This window comes from Rutidosis leptorrhynchoides, chromosome 5 (genome assembly GCF_046630445.1).
Source record: "Rutidosis leptorrhynchoides isolate AG116_Rl617_1_P2 chromosome 5, CSIRO_AGI_Rlap_v1, whole genome shotgun sequence".
NCBI classification, from domain to species: Eukaryota; Viridiplantae; Streptophyta; class Magnoliopsida; order Asterales; family Asteraceae; genus Rutidosis; species Rutidosis leptorrhynchoides.
Genome location: NC_092337.1, coordinates 421,306,662 through 421,316,356, shown reverse-complemented (window position 1 = coordinate 421,316,356; position 9,695 = coordinate 421,306,662).

Here is a 9,695-nt window from a genome sequence, read left to right as displayed (position 1 = left end):
TAAGAGGAGAAGGGGGAAGTGGGGTAAGGCAAGATGAAGTAGAAGCCCCGAAAAAGAAGGATGAACGCTTTGAGTACAAGAATTTTGCAAATTGCCATCCACCGGAATTTCATGGTAAGGTTGACCCGATTGTTAGTCAAAGGTGGATCAACGAGTTAGAGGAAACTTTCATGTTGTGTGAATGCCCCGAACACTTAAAGGTAATTTACGCGGCACACCAAATGAAGGGAAGTGGTTATGAATGGTGGAATTTCATAGTTAAGTCACATGGACGGGATGTGGCAACAAGTTTTCCATGGGAAAAGTTTCGTGAGATGTTTATGGATCAATTTTCTCCACCCGCCGAAGTTAGTAGGTTAAAGCCCGAATTCATGAATATCTAGCATGGGAGTAAATTAGTGACCGAGTTTAATGCCGAGTTTAATGATAAGTCTCGTTTTTGCCCTGACTTTGTTTCAAGTCCTAAGTTGATGATGGATCACTATCATGAGAAGTTAAACCCCGAAATAAGTGAATTTATTGATAAGGGTACGTATAAGATGTTAGCCGAGATGATGAATAGGTCTCTTGTGAGGGAACACGAACTTAAGAAGAAAGCCGCATTTAAACGAAAGTTGGATCAAGATTCAAAGTCAATGCAAAGTATGAGCTCGAAGAAAGGTAAGTTTAATTCCGAATCCCCGCACAAATCAAAAGGGGGATTCACATCGGGGAAAAGTGGTGGAAAAGAAGTGAAGACGTGCAATAGGTGTGGTAAAAATCATACGGGTGAGTGTAAAGCGGGTACTACCGATTGTTATTCATGTGGGAACCGGGTCATAGAGCCGCCAAATGTCCTAAGAAGGGAAAACAGTGTTATTATTATTTTGAAAAGGGTCATTTTCAAGCCGAATGTCCTGAGTATAAGAAAGATTTGGTAAGTGGTGGTGTTAAGAAGGAGGTTAAAACAGAACCAAAGACAAGTGATAGCCGACCAAGAGCCCGAGCTCATCAGATTACCGCTCTCGAAGCGAAGGAATCCCAAAATGTGGTGTCAGGTACCTTTATTGTAAACTCTTTACCTGCGCATGTTTTCTTTGATTCCGGTGCTACGCGGTCGTTTGTTTCTTATTCTTTTTGTAAAAATTTTGACATGACCCCAAGTATGTTAGAACATCCTTTAGAGGTTGAGATAGCGGACAATAAAACCGTTATGGTATATAGTGTTATTAAGGGGTGTGAAATTGTTTTGGATGATGAGAAATTTGTTATAGATTTGATACCCATGCATATGGGAGAGTTTCAAGTAATTGTAGGTATGGATTGGCTAGATGACAATGAAGGAATAATACTATGTCGTAAGAAAATTGTATTAGTTCAAGCACCTAGTGGGAAGGTTATTTGGATTTATGGGGAACGGGCTAGACGTGCTATTCCTATATGCACGTATGCTAGAGCTAAACGATTTTTGTCCCATGGGTGTTGTGCGTTTTTGGCACATGTGATAGATGATTCGAAGAAGGTTGCTGGAATAAGTGATGTACCGATAGTTAATGAGTTTCCGGATGTGTTTCCGGATGAATTGCCCGGTGTTCCTCCCGATCAAGAAGTAGAGTTTAGAATAGAGTTGATTCCCGAAGCCACACCAATTTCCAAAGCACCTTAACGATTAGCTCTGTCGAAAATGAGGGAAATGATGATTCAACTACAAGATTTAATAGATAAAGGTTTTATACGTCCTAGTAGCTCACCTTGGGGAGCTCCGGTTTTGTTAGTGAAAAAGAAGGATGGAACAATGAGAATGTGTATCGATTATCGTGAATTGAATAATGTCACTATTAAGAATAAATATCCATTGCCGAGGATAGATGACTTGTTTGATCAATTACAAGGTGCATGTTTCTTTTCAAAGATAGATCTAAGGTCGGGTTATCATCAATTAAAGGTGAAGGAAGAGGATATCCCTAAAATGGATTTTCGCACGAGTTATGGTCATTATGAGTTCGTGGTTATGCCTTTTGGGTTAACTAATGCTCTGACCGCATTTATGGATTTGATGAATAGGGTTTGTTGACCAATGCTCGATAGGTTTGTGATAGTATTCATTGATAATATTTTAGTGTATTCTAAGGGGGAAAAGGAGCATGCGGTGCATTTACGACAAGTGTTAGAAACTTTAAGGAGAGAAAAGTTGTTTGCAAAGTTCTCTAAGTGCGAATTTTGGCTTCGAGAAGTTCAATTTTTAGGACATGTCATTAATAAGAAGGGTATTTGTGTTGATCTGACAAAGATTGAAGCGATACTGAGATGGGAACCGCCTATGAATCCCAACGAAGTTAGGAGTTTTCTAGGCTTAGAGAGGTATTATTGACGGTTTATACAAGATTTTTCAAGAATAGCCACCCCACTCACTAAGTTAACTCGTAAGAACGTGCAATGGAAATGGGAAGAAAAACAAGAACAAGCATTTCAACTCCTTAAAGAGAAACTTGTTCAAGCTCCTATACTAGTTTTACCGAAAGGGAATGAGAATATGACGGTTTATTGCGATGCTTCTAAGAAAGGTTTGGGGTGTGTGCTAATGCAAAATGGGAAGGTCATAGCTTACGCTTCTCGTCAATTGAAAACGCATGAAAAACGTTATCCCACCCATGATTTAGAATTAACGGCCGTGGTTTTTGCTCTGAAAATATGGCGTGTTATCTTTATGGTGTAAAGTTCTCTATTCATACCGATCATAAGAACTTAAAGTACTTGTTCGATCAAAGAGATTTGAATGATAGGCAAAGAAGAGGGCTCGAATTGGTGAAAGATTATGATTGTGAAATTTTGTATCACCCCGAAAAGGCTAATGTGGTGGCGGATGCTCTTAGTAGGAAGTCAAGCCACCAATCGATTAAGGTGACGAGTTTGATCACGGTAATATCGCCACAAATATTTGATAGTATCCGGGTAGCGCAAGATGAAGCATTAACCCCCGAAAACGTGAGGAAAGAAAGGATCAAAGGGCAAGTTAATAATTTTATAGTAGATTCCCGTGGTCTAAAGCTTAGATATGGAAGAATTTGGGTACCTTTACAAAGTGGTGTTAGAAATGAGCTCCTTCACTTAGCTCACAAATCTAAGTATTCGATTCACCCTGGTACTACGAAAATGTATAGAGATCTAAGAAAAGACTATTGGTGGCCAGGAATGAAGAGAGATATAGTAAAGTATGTTCATAAGTGTCTTACTTACCTACAAGTGAAAGCCAATCATCAAATGCCGTATGGTAAACTTCAACCACTAGAGGTACCGGTATGGAAATGGGAGCACATCACGATGGATTTAGTAACTAAGTTTCCTAAGACCCCTCGGCAACACGACGCCATTTGGGTTATTGTTGATAGATTGACTAAGAGTGCGTTATTTTTGGCGATAAGAGAAGCTTCATCGTCGGAAGCAATGTCTAAATTATATATGAAGGAGGTTGTTGCAAGGCATGGAGTGCCGGTTTCCATTGTTTCGGACCGTGACACCCGATTTACCTCACGATATTGGAGAAAGTTTCAAGAAGATATGGGCACCAAGTTGCATGTAAGTACCGCGTTTCACCCACAAACGGATGGTCAAAGTGAGCGAACTATCCAAACTCTTGAGGATATGTTGAGGGCGTGTGTCATTGATTTTGGTGGTAGTTGGGATACTCACCTACCTCTAGTTGAATTTTCATACAATAATAGTTATCATTCTACCATCAGAATGGCGCCTTATGAGATGTTGTATGGGAGGAGGTGTAGAACCCCAATATGTTGGGGTGAAGTGGGTCAAAGAGAATTAGGAAGCACGGAAGTAGTACAACAAACAACCGAAATGATTGATCAAATTCGTGAAAGAATGAAAGCGGCACAAGATCGACAAAAATCATATGTGGATAAAAGAAGGAAGTCGATAGAATTTCAAGTGGGTGATAAGGTAATGCTTAAAATGCTCAAAGTTTCCCCGTGGAAGGGTATAATTCTTTTTAGAAAAAGAGGAAAATTGGGCCCAAGATTTGTGGGACCATTTGAGATAGTTGCGAGAGTCGGGAAGGTAGCTTATCGTTTGGCCTTGCCATTTGAATTGAGTAACATACATGACACGTTTCACGTGTCACAATTGAGAAATGTTTGGCGGATGAATCAACATATGTTCCTTTAAATGAGATTGAGGTTGACGATAAGTTAAGGTATGCAGAAAAGCCAATAAAGATTTTGGATCAAAAAGTTAAGCAATTAAGAAATAAGTCGGTGACATTATTGAAAGTGTTATGGCAATTTAGAAAGGGTTCCGAATGCACATGGGAACCCGAGGAATGGCTTATGAAGTATTATCCATCGTTGCACCAAGAGTGGTTCGCGAGGACGCGAACAATCCAACGGGGGGAGAGTTGTAACATCCCAATTATTTAAGGTAATATTTTATGTAATTTAATATTTATATTTATATATATATATATATATATATATATATATATATATATATATATATATATATATATATATATATATATATATATATATATATATATATATATATATATATATATATTGTTGGTGCTATTTTGTATTATAAGTGGTTAATATTTGAAGTTTGTTAGACAAGTTGGAAGGGACTAGAGATGCAAAGTTAGATTTAAGAACCTCTCATAATATGGTTTTGGTGGGGAGGGTAGAAAGTGCATATAAGGCAAAGTTAATTAGTAAAAGAGTTAAAATGCTGAAAATGGTATCAGTTGCAAAAAAAAAGATACAGAGTGTTAGTGTGTGTGTGTGTGTGTGTGTGGCGATCCAAGCAAGAAGAGAAGGAGAAACCTTCAATTGAAGGAATTGGGTACATGCAATTGGAAATTTATGTAATCTAGTGTGCTCTAATCATCATAGCAAGTTACAATTCTTCAATTTATTCTCCTTTTGTGCACAATTAAGGTTCTTAAATCCCTAAAGACAAGGTATGAACTTTTATGTCTAAGTATCACTAGAATTGGGTGTTTTAGACGAATCTCAAGCTTAAAAGTTGTTGTATGTTGAGAATGTGCACACTTGTATGATTAAAAACGAATTTGTAATTGATATTGGAAGTAAGTTCATGTATGAACTTGCATTTTGAGTGTATGTTGTGAATATGATGAATTTGATGTTATTTATAGCTTAGAATCAAGTCATGCACACTAGGTGTTTGATGAAATGCCTCAATGAAAATGCATATGAGATTTAGTTAAATTGTAAAGAAGAAAGTTTATGTGTACATTGTTGATGTTGTTGTAAGTAATGATATTTGGATGTATGATGATTTTAAGGATTTTAGTAGTTGAAATGGGTTTATGCACATTTGATGCTTGATGTAATGCTTGAATGAATTACAAGTCATGTTTGTAAGAGATAAACTAGAGAAATTATGTAATTAGGGAATTGATGTTTGAATGTTAATGTTTGTTATAATGGAAAAAGGGAAAAGATAAGTAAAAATGTCATGTATGTAAGTGTTCATGTGATTAATGGGGTTAAAAGGGGGATTAAGTCAAATGTGTAGGTATATGAAAGTGTTGTAAGTTTTTGAAAGATGTAATTTCATTGAATTATGTTAATGACGAGATTAGCTCATGTATAAGGTGTTAATCAAGGCAAAGGAGCTTCAAGTGATCAAGGAACCTCGTTTAATCAAGGTGATTTAATAGGGGGTAAATTGGGCGGGTCAAGAGTGACTTAGTGTTTCCGAATTGCATCCGTGCAAGAGGATAACGACTAAGTGCACTAGGTGGATAGCTTAGATAGAATTATTAGGCATGCCTAATAATTGTATCTATGGTTGATGATTAGCTTAGGCAAGGTCACTAAGCTTGCTTAATGATTTTGTCTATGGTATGACCTAGCTTAGACGCCTTGGGTGTCCATGTATGTATGTATGCAATGTGATTAAGGTAGCTTAGGCATATGTGTATACCTATGGTTATGTTAGCTTAGACATAATTACTAGGATTGGCCTTAGTAAGTTATGTCTATGGTAAGGAAAGGAGTCGGATCCAAAAGTAAGTAAGCAACCATTTGGGTTGGAAAGGCTAAGTAAAGAAATGATTACGCTCAATGATATGTGCTATTTTATTCGCCTATAACTCACTAAGTGTAAAAGCTTACCCCCATGTTGTTTTATGTTTTTATAGGAACGAAAGGACATCGAGAAGGTAAGGAGCCTATGTAAATATAGCGGAGCATTGGGTTTTAGTAATTGGTAATGCAAGTCTCTATTTTGAATCTAGCTCTAATGGTACCGCTTATCAATGCCTAGTCTTTTGTATTCATAAACTATGTTTCTTTTGAAGAAGTGGGACCAAATGTTGTGTTTAAGTTGTGTAAACGCGTTGCTCATGATTAAAAGATTTCCGAAGTATTTGATGATGTAAGAAATTATTTTAATTAAGTTTGTTTAAGTATTGTGTTGTTAAAATATGTTGGTTGTTAATGAAATGGCTTTTATAACAAGTAGCAGTTCGAGACCAGCGAACGTGTAATGTCGCGCCGCGACATCATTTGCCGCGCCGCGGCATATAATTTGTTTTTGATTTCAGGATGGCTGTTAAGCAGGATTGAATTTCTTTGAAAAGTCGCGCCGTGACCAAGAGTTGCCGCGCCGCGGCATATCACTTGGTCTGGGCGGTCACTCTTCTAAAAAAATAATAATAATAAAAAAATTATATCGTTTAAGGGCGTTAAACATCTGCAGACTGAAATGTCCCGTTCTTATTGATTAAAAACGTTCCATATTAATTGATTTCGTTGCGAGGTTTTGACCTCTATATGAGACGTTTCTCAAAGACTGCATTCATTTTAAAACAAACCATAACCTTTATTTCATCAATAAAGGTTTAAAAAGCTTTACGTAGATTATCAAATAATGATAATCTAAAATATCCAGTTTACACACGACCATTACATAATGGTTTACAATACAAATATGTTACAACAAAATAAGTTTCTTGAATGCAGTTTTTACACAATATCATACAAGCATGGACTCCAAATCTCGTCCTTATTTAAGTATGCGACAGGGAAGCTCTTAATAATCACCTGAGAATAAACATGCTTAAAACGTCAACAAAATTATTGGTGAGTTATAGGTTTAACCTATATATATCAAATCATAATAATAGACCACAAGATTTCATATTTCAATACACATCCCATACATAGAGATAAAAATCATTCATATGGTGAACACCTGGTAACCGACATTAACAAGATGCATATATAAGAATATCCCCATCATTCCGGGACACCCTTCGGATATGATATAAATTTCGAAGTACTAAAGCATCCGGTACTTTGGATGGGGTTTGTTAGGCCCAATAGATCTATCTTTAGGATTCGCGTCAATTAGGGTGTCTGTTCCCTAATTCTTAGATTACCAGACTTAATAAAAAGGGGCATATTTGATTTCGATATTCAACCATAGAATGTAGTTTCACGTACTTGTGTCTATTTTGTAAATCATTTATAAAACCTGCATGTATTCTCATCCCAAAAATATTAGATTTTAAAAGTGGGACTATAACTCACTTTCACAGATTTTTACTTCGTCGGGAAGTAAGACTTGGCCACTGGTTGATTCACGAACCTATAACAATATATACATATATATCAAAGTATGTTCAAAATATATTTACAACACTTTTAATATATTTTGATGTTTTAAGTTTATTAAGTCAGCTGTCCTCGTTAGTAACCTACAACTAGTTGTCCACCGTTAGATGTACAGAAATAAATCGATAAATATTATCTTGAATCAATCCACGACCCAGTGTATACGTATCTCAGTATTGATCACAACTCAAACTATATATATTTTGGAATCAACCTCAACCCTGTATAGCTAACTCCAACATTCACATATAGAGTGTCTATGGTTGTTTCGAAATATATATAGATGTGTCGACATGATAGGTCGAAACATTGTATACGTGTCTATGGTATCTCAAGATTACATAATATACAATACAAGTTGATTAAGTTATGGTTGGAATAGATTTGTTACCAATTTTCACGTAGCTAAAATGAGAAAAATTATCCAATCTTGTTTTACCCATAACTTCTTCATTTTAAATCCGTTTTGAGTGAATAAAATTGCTATGGTTTCATATTGAACTCAATTTTATGAATCTAAACAGAAAAAGTATAGGTTTATAGTCGGAAAAATAAGTTACAAGTCATTTTTGTAAAGGTAGTAATTTCAGTTTAAAGAACGACGTCTAGATGACCATTTTAGAAAACATACTTCCACTTTGAGTTTAACCATAATTTTTGGATATAGTTTCATGTTCATAATAAAAATCATTTTCTCAGAATAATAACTTTTAAATCAAAGTTTATCATAGTTTTTAATTAACTAACCCAAAACAGCCCGCGGTGTTACTACGACGGCATAAATCCGGTTTTACGGTGTTTTCGTGTTTCCAGGTTTTAAATCATTAAGTTAGCATATCATATAGATATAGAACATGTGTTTAGTTGATTTTAAAAGTCAAGTTAGAAGGATTAACTTTTGTTTGCGAACAAGTTTAGAATTAACTAAACTATGTTCTAGTGATTACAAGTTTAAACCTTCGAATAAGATAGCTTTATATGTATGAATTGAATGATGTTATGAACATCATTACTACCTTAAGTTCCTTGGATAAACCTACTGGAAAAGAGAAAAAATGGATTTAGCTTCAACGGATCCTTGGATGGCTCGAAGTTCTTGAAGCAGAATCATGACACGAAAACAAGTTCAAGTAAGATCATCACTTGAAATAAGATTGTTATAGTTATAGAAATTGAACCAAAGTTTGAATATGATTATTACCTTGTATTAGAATGATAACCTACTGTAAGAAACAAAGATTTCTTGAGGTTGGATGATCACCTTACAAGATTGGAAGTGAGCTAGCAAACTTGAAAGTATTCTTGATTTTATGAAACTAGAACTTTTGGAATTTATGAAGAACACTTAGAACTTGAAGATAGAACTTGAGAGAGATCAATTAGATGAAGAAAATTGAAGAATGAAAGTGTTTGTAGGTGTTTTTGGTCGTTGGTGTATGGATTAGATATAAAGGATATGTAATTTTGTTTTCATGTAAATAAGTCATGAATGATTACTCATATTTTTGTAATTTTATTAGATATTTCATGCTATTTGCCAAATGATGGTTCCCACATGTGTTAGGTGACTCACATGGTCTGCTAAGAGCTGATCATTGGAGTGTATATACCAATAGTACATACATCTAAAAGCTGTGTATTGTACGAGTACGAATACGGGTGCATACGAGTAGAATTGTTGATGAAACTGAACGAGGATGTAATTGTAAGCATTTTTGTTAATTAGAAGTATTTTGATAAGTGTATTGAAGTCTTTCAAAAGTGTATAAATACATATTAAAAAACTACATGTATATACATTTTAACTGAGTCGTTAAGTCATCGTTAGTCGTTACATGTAAGTGTTGTTTTGAAACCTTTAGGTTAACGATCTTGTTAAATGTTGTTAACCCAATGTTTATAATATCAAATGAGATTTTAAATTATTATATTATCATGATATTATCATGTATGAATATCTCTTAATGTGATATATATACATTAAATGTCTTTACAACGATAATCGTTACATATATGTCTCGTTTAAAAATCATTAAGTTAGTAGTCTTGTTTTTACATATG